Here is a 12911-nt window from a genome sequence, read left to right as displayed (position 1 = left end):
TGTGCAACATGAATTCAACTCTACCAACCGCCGTTTATGCATTAGGCATTGGTTTGTCCTTACCAAAACAATCTTTTTGAAGTTTTAAAGGGTGTGGTTAGTGCATTTTACTTAGGACTGGTTTCGCTGTTTGTAGAGCGACATAAGTAAGTGGCGTCGCATAGGTAATCGTTGTGGGTGCCGTTTACAGCTTTGCTTTCCAACCACATTCACAGGGTGGATTGCCACGAATATTTTTCTTGTCGCGAGGGTGTTCGGCAGAGACCATTGAATATGACCAAAAAAAGAACAGTTGAAGAAAATTTGCAGCGTAACGAAGGGGAAGATTAAGGTCGTTAAACGCAGTGTAACACGTGTTGGTGAATACAGGCGGTCGCAATATAAAAGAGATCAAGCCAGCGGAGCGCAAAACCCACCGGCGTGACATCTTTCGTCCCAGCGCCTGCTGTCGAAATAGCGGGTAACATTTGCGGGTCCCTCACACGTCGCGGCATATACATTTTCTATATATAGGCGCCAGTGCTTTCTTTCCCTCGAGAGTTGCCCTGAGAAGCGTTTTCCCCGGAAGGGGCATGTCCAAGAACGATTTTTCACAGCGTGCGGCATGCGCCGAAGTCTTTGTTCCGTGCAGAACCGAAACACATCTCCCAGGTGCTTCTCTAATAAGCTGGCATTTCTGGTAGAGTACCACAAGCACCAACCGTGTAACACCCCCAATCCCTGCAAATATGAAGGTTTACGAAGATAACAGTTTTGATTGTTATATTACTGCAAATAAACTTTTTAATGTGAAGGGGAACGGAAGTCTTTGAATACCGAGAAAAACAAGAAACTAAGATATAAGAAATAATGATGTAGGATAAAACAACTCAAAAATGCCTCACATAGCGCCATCAAAAGACGGAGAAATCAATACATGCCCCGAAAAATAGCCCCGAACGGGAATGAAAATTCCTGAATTTAAAAAACCTTGCCTCACCATGTTTATGCACACAAATGCATAATTGGCTGGGTTGGCATGTTTAATTGTCAGAAAAAAATAAATGTACATGGATAGATAAAGAAAGAACAAACTTCGCCTGTAGAGAAGCCATGCAGTTCTGGGGAGAACATTCTGTAGAGAAGCCAGTATTAGTTCTGGGAAGGAACATTCGAACTCTACCTCAATTCAGCTGTATGGCTATAGATGTGGATGTCAAATTGTCCTTCGCCGAAACTCACTCCAAATTGAAGATTTCCTCTAAATCTGGGCCATATTAGCAGTCTTTTTCGTCGGAAACACACTGGTGACCGTTCAGTGACACAGAAAGATTTACCTTCGGGTTGCTCAAATTCCAATCGATGGAAAGGACATCACAAATATAATACCCGAGCTCCTGATAGATTTCCATAAAACGTGTTGTATAGAGTTGGTGCATGCCTAAATGAAAGCTCAACGCAAAGAAGGTGAGGCCAGTGGCCGATGAGACAGGCTTTTCTCTCGCTTGTACCATCTGTCACCCCCGTCGTCTTCGCTGGGCAGATCCTCACAATAAATCCTGACACGTTGTTGTAAATCGGCTTGCTTTGTTATCTCCCGCCGCCTGAGCCAGGCGTGTGACCTATCAACAACTCAGCGTCATGTCTTTCCTCGCCCTTTCTTCCTTCCCAACTCCCTCTCCCTTGCTATGCTTTAAATACTGTGTTCACGGACGAATAAATGGTTAAGTCCCCAGCGCTGTCTCGTCTCTCGTCCACGCACCGTGTGTGCGCCGGCTATGTAACAGTGGCGACGAGCAAGAAAGGGACCCATGAAGTAAAGGAAGAGCACGGCGAGCAAAACCACGGTACGGTCCTTCAAGAACCTGCAGCAATGACAACGGCAGCCATGGCTCACCACCATCTTCCCGAGTATGACGGCGAGAGGGACAATTGGAAAGCGTACGTCATCAAGGCAGAAGCTTATTTCGAGGCAACGGGGGTTACCGACACAGCGAAAAAAATGCGTTGCTCGTAGCAGCGTTAAACACGAGGACTGTGCAGATTCTGGCTGGACGAGTCGCTCCGAAGAAACCGAACAGCCTAACCTACGAAGAAGTCGTTGCAGCGCTGGATGAATATTTTGACCCGAAGCGCCACGAGATAACGGAAAGCTTCCGGTTCTTCAATCGATGTCAGCATGAAGGTGAGCCTTTGCAACATTTCCTTGTCGACATCCGACGCATTGCAGACAACTGCAATTTCGGCAGCATGCTGGAACGAATGCTCCGCGACCGTATAGTCTGTGGTGTCAGATCAAAGGCTTTGCAAAAACAGCTTTTGGCAAAAGCTAACTTGACTTTGGAAGAGGCCGAAGCGATAGCATTATCAGCCGAAACGGCAGAAGATGACGCAAATAAGATATCGGGCGATACAACTACCGTACTGAAGGTTGACGCGCAGCGCGTGTTGACGAAAGAACCTACTCTAAAATGCGGACGCTGCGGAAGTAAGAAGCATAACAGCCACGCGTGCGGCTGGGCCAAGAGTAGGTGCTATCGCTGTGGTAGGCCGGGTCATTCGTGCAGACGCAAGGCATGCGGGGACGAGCACTGGCGGTGGCGGAAGACTGTGCGGAGGGGAACGTAGACGAAGCTATGCACCTCGGACTTTGACTTCATCTCGGAAGTGGCAATTAGAGCCCCCAATTCACAGGACATTTACTTGGTGCGGCGTTGACATGCCAATGCTGATTGACACGGGGTCGCCCGTCTGCGTTGTGCCACGCGAAATTTGTGAAAAGAACCGGGAGAGATGGCTGGCATTGCAACCTTCATCTATCAAGCTTTCCTGTTATCTTGGCAAGCTCCCCATCCTAGGACAATTGGACATGAAGGTAGCCTACAAGGGTGCCGTTGTAGACTGCTCCTTGGTAGTATTAAATTGCCCCGGTCCTAGTCTATGCGGGCGGGACCTAATTTTTCAGCTGAGCAATGCAGGGTCACCTGTCCTTAACTTGACTGCGGAAGCCGGATCGCCAACGAGTCTGCCGGCCGTGGACGACATCGTCAGCGAATTTCAAGACGTTTTCAGCGCGGAACTCGGCTGCATCAGCGGTCCCCCTGTGCACCTTCAACTCAAGGAAGGAGCTACACCCAAGTTCTGTAAGGCACGATCCATTCCTTTCGCTCTCCGGGATAAGGTTTCTCAAGAACTTGACAGACTGGTAGCAATTGGGGTGTTATCACCGGTAGCGCATGCGGAGTGGGCTACGCCCATTGTGCCCGTCTTAAGGAACCGTTCGGATTTGCGTCGATTTCAAGATCACGTTAAATCCTGTATGCGAACTGGAGCAGTACCCATTGCCGGTGATTGACGACATGTTTGCGTGCCTAAACGGGGGAGAGTACTTCAGCACTCTCGACCTGCGTGACGCGTATAATCAAGTACCGCTTGACGAAGAATCGCAGAATCTATGCGTAATTAACATGCATAGAGGGCTATTTTGCTTCAAGAGGCTGCCTTTTGGCATAGCGTCTGCTCCAGCCATCTTCCAACGAAAAATCGAAACAGTCCTGCAGGGGCTACCAGGCGTGCAAGCTTACCTCGATGATGTGTTGGTTGCGGAGCGACAGGGGAGCAGCGAGACCCTGCGAGCGGTACTGCAGCGTTTCCGTGAGCATGGTGTAAAACTCCGTTTAGACAAATGCAAATTTAGTCAGCCTTCAGTCACGTACTTAGGGCACCAAATCGACAAAAACGGCCTACACCCCACTGAGAAACACGTGGAAGCAATCGCCCAGGCTCCTAGCCCGACAAATGTGCAGGAACTACGCTCATTTCTGGGCATGCTGTCGTATTACTCCAAGTTCCTTCCAAATATGTCATCTTTGCTTGCACCTTTGTACCAGTTGCTTGGCAAAAATGCGCGTTGGGTCTGGGGAGAAGCTCAAGACACCGCCTTTGCCAACGCAAAGCAGTGCCTACTTGCGGCAGGGGTGCTCGTTCACTACGACCCCGCGAAGCCATTAAAACTGGAGTGCGACGCTTCTCCGCATGGCATTGGTGCCGTGCTGTTTCATACAGATGGAAAAGTGAACCGTCCCATAGGCTTCCGTTCGCGAACGCTGACCACTGCTGAGCGGAATTACTCTCAGCTAGAACGTGAGGCCTTGGCCCTTGTTTTTGGGGTGTCGAAATTTCGCGACTATCTCCTCAACAGAGATTTTACCTTGGTCACAGATCACCAGCCGCTTCTGGGCCTGCTGAAAGCGGAGAAGCCGACGCCAGCGTTGGCAGCAGCTCGAATACAGCGCTGGGCTCTCTACCTCGGCGGATTTCGCTACAAGCTTCAGTATTCGCCCGGTAAGCTGCTTCTAAACGCCGACACCCTTAGCCGGCTACCGCTGCAGACTCCAGCACCACCAGCGAGAAGCGAACCCCCAGAGTATGTTTACGCTCTAGCAAGTTTCGATGATGGTACTGTGTCTGTCGAAGAACTCAAAGAGCTCACAGCGCGGGACCTGTTACTAGCGAAGGTCGTTGAGTACACCAACAATGGCTGGCCGAAACATGTAAAGGACACAGAGCTGATGCCATTCTCGGACCGCCGGTTAGAACTATCCGTGGCTCATGGGTTGTTATACTGGGGTCATCGAGTTGTTGTGCCCACACAAGCACGAGAACGGGTGCTACATATGCTGCATGAGACACATCAAGGGTCATCGGCAATGAAGGCTGTCGCCAGATCGGCATTCTGGTGGCCGGGACTAGACCGAGAGATAGAACACCTCTCAGCGTCATGCCACAACTGCGTGCAAAACCTGCCTATGCCTATGGAGTAAAACAAGTTAAATTAATCCCCACAAGATCGGGGCTCACCGTCGTGTCTGCCGACCGCGCCTCCATAGATAACTTGGAAAAGGCACTCGAGAACCACTTGCAGTTAAAAACAGCGCTAAGAATTTCTCGCCCGCCTCGCCGTATGCCTCAGTTCAAAATATCTGGAATGGATCCGAGTATAATTCCTGGAATTCTGAGAGCGAACATTAACGCTCGCAATGGTCTGGACATACCTGAAGAAGGCTTTAGACATCGCACCTACTTCAAAGATCGTTCTGGCAATAATGTACACATTATCGAGGTTTCCCCTTCTGTGTACAAACTACTGAAAGACCGAGACCGTCTCCTTATTGGCTGGACCTCCTGCTCTATAAAAGAAAACTTCTATGTGGCTGCTTGCAACCGGTGCTGTTCGTATGGTCATGTTTATACCCGTTGTACCTCGGATCATGTCTGTTGCCCTTACTGCGCTGAAAACCACTCTGCAGCAGAATGCACACTCACAGATAAAAATAAGGTGGTATGCCGTGAGTGCCGCGCAGCGGGTAGACGCCATGATCACACGTTCAACGCGCCGTGCTGTTCTACTATTGCCTCGCGCATTACAAGACTGCGTGCAAAAACAATTTATGAGGAGGCCACGCCCGCTCTCTCTCCTTCCGCAACATCGTAAAAATCACAATGGAAATATATTACTCATTTAACTCCACTCACTTACCTACAAACAAACACCTTCTGTATTGTTATTATTCGCCTACTAAGCACCGTGAATATGCTATAGCCATTTCAGTTTTCCATTTAATTATCTCCTGTTTTAACGCCCGGACCTTCAAAAATGTGAAATGGCTTCATTGATATTCCTCCAAGCGAACCTTGACCACACCCGTGCCGCCACCGGTCACCTTGTAGATTTTATAAAATCGAATGACGTTGACGTCACAGTGATTTGTGATCCCTATGCTCGTGGATCTACGATTCCAGGAATACCAGAAAGCTGGCATATGTTTTGTCACCCACACACACCCCGTTGTGTGGTGGTTATTCCACGGCCCAGGTTCGACGTGTTCCCTATTTCCATCTCACCATACATCGTGGCTTTGCAGCTGCAAGCTGGCGTTGTTATTGATAGGAGTTTATGCAGCACCATCAGTACCCCTTTCTTATATATTAACATCAATAGAAGGAATTTTAGACAGTCATCCTATGGTAAACGTTGCAATCGCCGGAGACTTTAACTCGAGAAATCCACTATGGGGTGGCACCGTTTTGAACAGCCGTGGAGATGAGCTAGCGAAATTTATTCACGCTCGGCATTTACTGCTTTTGAACGACTCCAGCTCCATACCGACATACGCAACGCCATATGCTGATACCTGGATTGACATCACTTTAGTTGCTAGACCTATCTGGACCATGGAAACCTTCTTGAAGGTTCGAGACACCCCTACACTTTCAGAACACAGATATATCGAGTTTGGCCTTCGATCGTCTTCTCCTTCCCGACAGAAACGCCTGACCAAGACTGGAGCAAGACGACTCGTGGAAGAGCTCGTTGAGGACCCTTGGATTAACGACTTGAACCCGCAGCACGTGGCGTCACCGGACTTACTCGACAAAACTTTAGACTGTTTCTATAAAAAAAACTCTTAGCTTAAAACAAAAACATGAACGTGCACCTACAAAATTTAACGGCAATATTTGGTGGACTGATGAACTAGCCAAAGAAAGATCTACTGTTCGCACACTACGCCGAAGATATCAAAGATGCCGAGATCCGCTATTAAGGAATGATCTCCGTTTTATCTATTATAGGTCTCTGGCCAGATATAGATGCAGAATAGAGCAAAGCTAAAGAAATTGCCATTCGAAGAAATTGCACAACGGCGTCAAGGAAAAACATCTTCGGCCTCCCTTTCACCACTGCTTTTCAAAAATGCTTCTCCCGATCGGCACTTCCGGCCCTCTTGACGTCCAACGACGACCTAACTACCAACACATTGGAGTCTGCAGGTCTTCTTCTGGAGCGGCTCCTGCCAACTGACTTAACTCAAAATGACACGCTCGCTCAACGTGCCTTAAGAATATTCGTTAGCAGAAACACGTATGCAACGCCGACCCACGATGATGATTTCACCATTACGGAACTTCAAAAGGCAATCAGAGATTTGAACCCTAACGCTGCTGCAGGGCTTGATTGTATCACGACCTACATGATGCAACTGTTATTTCTTTTTGCATCTCCGTTTTTGCTTCTGATATTTAATGGTGCTTTACACCTCGGCCACTTCCCACCGCACTGGAAGAAAGCTAGGGTTACCTTTCTCCTGAAGCCTGGTCGTCCTCCGCAAGAACCAAAATCATATAGGACAATTTGCATCAGCTCCATTTTTGGCAAAGTCTTGGAACGGATGCTAAACGCACGTCTTTATTTTTTCATGCACCGGGCGCAACTGCTCCACCCCAATCAATACGGATTTACTCAAGGACAAAGCTCCACTTCTGCTCTATATGCTCTTCGATTACAGCTGCAGCAGTGTAGAGATGAGGGAAGTCTTGCGTTAATCATCTCTCTCGACTTTGAAGGGGCTTTTCATTCCATCTGGCATCCTGCTCTGCTTTATTTCTTCCGAACTCATAACTGCCCTTCCAACATTTAAAACCTCCTGTCTTCGTTTTTGAAAGGCCGTACAGTTCACTACAAGACGTTTTCGGGAGAGATACAGGCAACGACAACAAAAGGCAGCCCTCAAGGATCTCCACTGAGTCCTTTGCTGTGGAATGCCTGTCTGTATGATTTACTCCAATTGGGAATGCCAGAAGATGCGTACATACAGGCATACGCTGATGACACCATAATTCTAATAAAGGGTCGTACGAGAAGACAATTGGAAGCCATTGCGGAGGAGGCGCTGAAGAGAGTACATCGGTGGTGTCAAGGCGTCAAGTTGGTACTAAATCCCGCAAAATGTGCCTGTCTGCTCGTATCTCGTGGGGAGCGAGGAGCCATACGTAAGCCTACCGTGAGACTGGGCGGGGTCAGTATTAAGCACGTAACCGAACTAAAAATATTAGGGGTCATGTTTGATCGTCACTTGACATTTGTGGCTCATACAAACTACTTGAAAGAACGTATGGAAAAAATGACGGCGGCCTTAACGAAATTTGCCCGAATGCATACTTACGTGAACAGAGATCACTTGCGAGAACTTTATCTACACGTGGTACTGCCCGTGGCAACATATGCAGCTCCTGCGTGGTGGTACACACACCAACACGACAGCTTGCAGGCTCGTGTGCATTCTCTAATGAGATCTCCTTTATTTGCCGTTACAGGAGCATACACCACCACTCGCACTGCTGCCCTCGAGGTGATTGCAAATGTTCTGCCACTGAGCATTCACCTGGATATTCAAACTCGATTATTCCTTCTGTTTCACCGGCACCAAACCATTACGTTTCACACACTTACAGTTAACCCGTCTGAAATTGACTTTCCCATTGACTTATCTTCAATTCATCCGGCACGACGAACTAGCATTCCCTACCAGCGCTTGAGCGTCCAACAGGTACCTCACATCATGTCACGACCGGGACTGCATGCGTAAACAGATGGCTCCCACACTTCTAAGTCTGCTGGTGCTGCATTTGTCGTTTTCTCAGACCTTGAAACCATACAAGCCGTCCAAAGATTCCGCTTGGTTTCCCCCACTAGTTCTTTCAATGCTGAAACAATAGCCCTGCACCAACTAATCCAGTATTTCTTCTGTAACACACCCACTTCCCCGCTGCGCATATATACAGACTGCCTCTCTCTACTCATGGCACTGAACAACCCTTTCACCATTTCAAGCAGCATCCAAATCCTCAAGGATAACATCAGCTCTCTTGCATCCATCGTACCAGTACATATGTACCACGTCCCCAGTCACTCTGGAGTCTGGGGAAATGAACTTGTTGACATCATAGCAACTCACGCCGCAACGCGAGGTGTAGATGTGCACGGTAAAATCACTAAGCACATGGTGCGTTCTGCTTTACTAAAAGTTGGTCGCTTAGTTTGGCAGAATTCTTGGTCGACCAATCACTGCAGTACAGAATTGTATCGATGGACCCCGAGTGTTTTGGATATACCGAGGTGTTTCCCGCCCCCCAGGAAATTGACCACATTGTTAACAGGCCATGGACGTTTCCCGCACTACTTTTACCGCCTGCAATTACAGAACAATTGCCAGTGTTTTTGTGGACATAGTGCCTCATCTGTGGCTCATTACTTACTGGACTGTGTTAAAACAAGACCCTACATCCACAAATTGCAGAGGCTCACAAGGCACCCCCTTGAACCACCACACCTGAGATCTCTACTTAATGACAACGCTGCAATTAAAATCCTTACAGACCTTGTGGACTACGTGGCTAGGTCTGTACCAGAAGTTTGACTGCCTCGCCTGTCTTTCTGGAAGCCAACTTTAACAAGAGACGAAGTCATAAGCGGTCACGTGACTTGTGTGGTGATGTGTTGCGCAGTGTAATACAGCAGTGCGGTGATCTGTAGAGACTTTCCCATCGACCTAATACGCGTTAGTAGTGGCTCATACGTGATCTAAGTGCGGTTTGGTGAATGATGAACTCTAGTTTTGGACCACAGTGATGCAGACACGAAAGCGCAGTGAAGTGTATTTAGAGTGAATGACTGAACAATGTGAAAAGCGGTGCAAACTGTAGTGCGCGATAGTCTTTACTTTACCGCCGAGTACTGTTTATTTGAACTGTGTGGTTTTCTGTCACTTCTAGCCGGTTTATTTCTGGTTGATTTGTTTTAGAGTGATCGTTGTGTCCATGGGTCTGTATGTGGTGAAAAAAGGGTCATTAATGCACCAACTAATTTCGCATAGTTCTGGAACTCACTGTAAGGACATTGTTCTAGTGGACTGTTTTGCATGTATTTATGTGTGTTCTCATTTTATAACGCTTTTCAACTTTTTCGCAACTTCACTGTCATACTGTTAGATTTAAAAAATTAGCTCTGATGTATAGGATTATTTTAGTGTGTGTGTAACAGTAGCGCCTTTGGATGTGGAGTGTGATTTTTTTTTTCTTTTTGTCAACATCGAATCGGCTTTTTTCTAAAAGTATTTTTGGCCTAGTGCCTATTTTATTTATTTTGAATTGGTTTAAACCTGCGATAGCTTTGTTGGTGTGGGTTTTGTCCTCGAATTTTTTTTTAGTTTTTTCTTTTAGTGTGTACATTAGAGGACAGGAAATAAATGGGATAAAATGGGGTCATCGAGTTGTTGTGCCCACACAAGCACGAGAACGGGGGCTACATATGCTGCATGAGACACATCAAGGGTCATCGGCAATGAAGGCTGTCGCCAGATCGGCATTCTGGTGGCCGGGACTAGACCGAGAGATAGAACACCTCTCAGCGTCATGCCACAACTGCGTGCAAAACCTGCCTATGCCAGCCTCTGCTCAACCAATGAGTTGGCCAGCCGTTAAGGAAAAATGGTCGAGGCTACACGCCGATTTCGCCGGGCCGGTCGCAGGCAGTATGATATTGGTGGTCGTGGATGCGGCCACTAAGTGGATTGAAGCCGTGCCCATGAGGCATGCAAGCACGCAGTACACAATTGCCAGCTTACGCAGCATTTTTGCCAGATTCGGTGTTCCACGCACAATAGTTACGGACAATGGCACGCAGTTCACGAGTGAAGAATTCGCCACTTTTGCGAAGAACAATAACATCGCACACCTCCGTACGGCTGTGTATCACCCACAATCTAACGGGCTCGCTGAACGAGCTGTTCGGACGATTAAGGAAGCTTTAAAGAAGATAAGCGAAGGCACATTGGAAGAGAAATTAGTGAAAGTTCTTTTCAACTACAGGAGAACGCCGTGCCACGAGGGAAAATCCCCTTCCGAACTTCTATTCGGCTACCTGATCCGCTCTCGTTTGGACTCGTGTTTCCCACCTTTCCCAGGGTCAACCCGGGAGACGGAAGAGTGGACACTGCCGCCCGACACAGCCGTGTACGCCCGTAACTACGGCCAGGGAGAGAAATGGACACCAGGGAAAGTTCAGTCCACAACAGGGTCTCGCATGGTCATCATACAAACGCCCGCTGGGGTGGTTCGACGTCACATAGACCAAGTGCGTTCCAGGCCGAGCCCGGCATCCGCTCGGAGCGGCGTCCACCGAGACCAAGACGAGGGGAGCACTTCGGCTGCAGCTGCGCCCACACCAACCGACAACGAAGGCGATTTGAACGAGCAGCCTGCAGACCTGGTGGCACCCGCAAAACCGTCACCGCCTATCCAGAAGGCGCAGGAACCACCGCAAGTTTTGCGACGCTCTACTCGGGAAAGAAAGCCTGTACAGCGTTTTCAATACTAAGGGAGGAGAAATGTTGTAAATCGGCTTGCTTTGTTATCTCCCGCCGCCTGAGCCAGGCGTGTGACGTATCAACAACTCAGCGTCATGTCTTTCCTCGCCCTTTCTTCCTTCCCAACTCGCTCTCCCTTGCTATGCTTTAAATACTGTGTTCACGGACGAATAAATGGTTCAGTCCCCAGCGCTGTCTCGTCTCTCGTCCACGCACCGTGTGTGTGCCGGCTATGTAACACACGTATTACCTCGAACAGGTCCCGAACGACCGCACGCCTCCCTCACAATGAGCACGCTGCCGGACCGTGTAAAGAATTGTCACCCTGGCTCGGCATGCAGCAAAATGCGCGACATCCGGTTACAAGAGAAACATGGCCCTGCCGCCAACTTCGGAAAAATGGGCAAGCAGTGCCTGAATACGTAGGACATGCCCGTGAACGCAGCTGTTTCGACAGCAGCTCTGGGATGAAAGGTGTCGCCCACATAGTTTTCGCGCAGCGCTTGATTGGTCTCGTATTTTGTGGCCTATAGGACGCACACTGTCGCAGCATACGCACGAAAGGCACACGCGCCAAGTGTGAGGAAGCAAAAGTAATGGCAAGGTCTGGTTTTTCTTGCAGTGTGAGTGTGACCTAGCGCAGCCTTGGGGAGCGCGGAAACGCCACAACTGAGAAAGGAACACGGAAACGTCGCTTGCGAAGAATGGCACAGCGAACTGTGCAGGGAGTGCGCCAACAGCAGCTCCGCCAGCAGAAATGTCCACGTTGGGACTACTCTACCGGCCATTCACTGACCGTATCTTTCGCGAAGTGGCGTTGGCGCCAATTGATTACGTATTGTGGTAAACCCCAGCAAAAGGTGTCTGTGCCTTTGTTGCTCGGCATGAAGGGTAGCTTGAAGTGACACATAGGTGTTCACAGATGCTATGTGATGTACAGGCGTCTTAAAACTTCACATAAACACTGGGACAGCCTTCTGTAGCTTTGTTAGCTTTGCCCCTCAACACTCTGTAGGAAACTTTGAGGGCCGAGAATCTTTTGTCATCTTCCGCTTCAAACTCCGTGCTTTTCTCCCTCCATGAGAATAGCTTGGAAAATACCGGCCTTTGCAGCGCAAAGCAAGGAGGACATTTACACCAAACGTATTTTCCTATTTGCCAAATCGCCACTTCTGTTATATGCACCCTTACATTGCTAATATAGACGTCTGTCCTTATATCTTTATAGTCGTTTCAATGTAGCAATGCATGCATTAAAATCCATCTGCTGTCACAATGGTGAGCATGGCCGTCTCAAAATTCGAAACCCCCGGATTGTAGTTGTATCTCTACAAACATGTGCTCTCAAAGCTCTAAACGTGACTTCTACACTTTGTGGCCACCTTCCTCGCTATAAATGTTTGTGTCAAACATCAATCGTTCATTTCTCAATTCTTTTAGCTGTCCATGAGTTTCAGTCGCGTTTCTTGGCAGCCATGCAATATCATTTTCTACCGGGTTTACTAATTCTTTTTTTTGTTTCAATTGTCTGAAGGAAGGGAAAAGCAACGTATTGTACTGTCTGGTACTGGAGGTGTGGGAAGGGCATGCATGTCGGCCCGTGTCTGAGCCACACCACTTCACGGCCCCACGCTTTCTATGCTAAGAAGCACGGCACGCATTTCTTTGCGTTCGCTTCTTGAGAAGGGTCTGGTTTCGGCCTGTTGGTTATGCATCATCTGAACTGAA

At 48.4% G+C, this 12911-nt stretch overlaps 2 pseudogenes across 1 annotated transcript; one reads left to right on the top strand and one right to left on the bottom strand.

Moving 5' to 3' along the window:
- LOC144163849 (putative 4-coumarate--CoA ligase 1) overlaps nt 1–12911 on the bottom strand; it is a 94508-nt pseudogene that overhangs the window by 30507 nt on the left and 51090 nt on the right.
- LOC144164295 (uncharacterized) lies at nt 1623–11365 on the top strand (annotated as a pseudogene). The gene is made up of 4 exons (XR_013321144.1): nt 1623–2164; nt 2988–3122; nt 4201–4323; nt 10782–11365. The product of XR_013321144.1 is annotated as an uncharacterized LOC144164295 (transcript).

The sequence above is a fragment of the Haemaphysalis longicornis genome, unplaced genomic scaffold (genome assembly GCF_048455015.1).
Source record: "Haemaphysalis longicornis isolate Haplotype H1 unplaced genomic scaffold, Haemaphysalis longicornis Haplotype H1 scaffold_13, whole genome shotgun sequence".
Classification (NCBI taxonomy): Eukaryota; Metazoa; Arthropoda; class Arachnida; order Ixodida; family Ixodidae; genus Haemaphysalis; species Haemaphysalis longicornis.
This window is presented reverse-complemented; position numbering and strand designations above follow the sequence as displayed.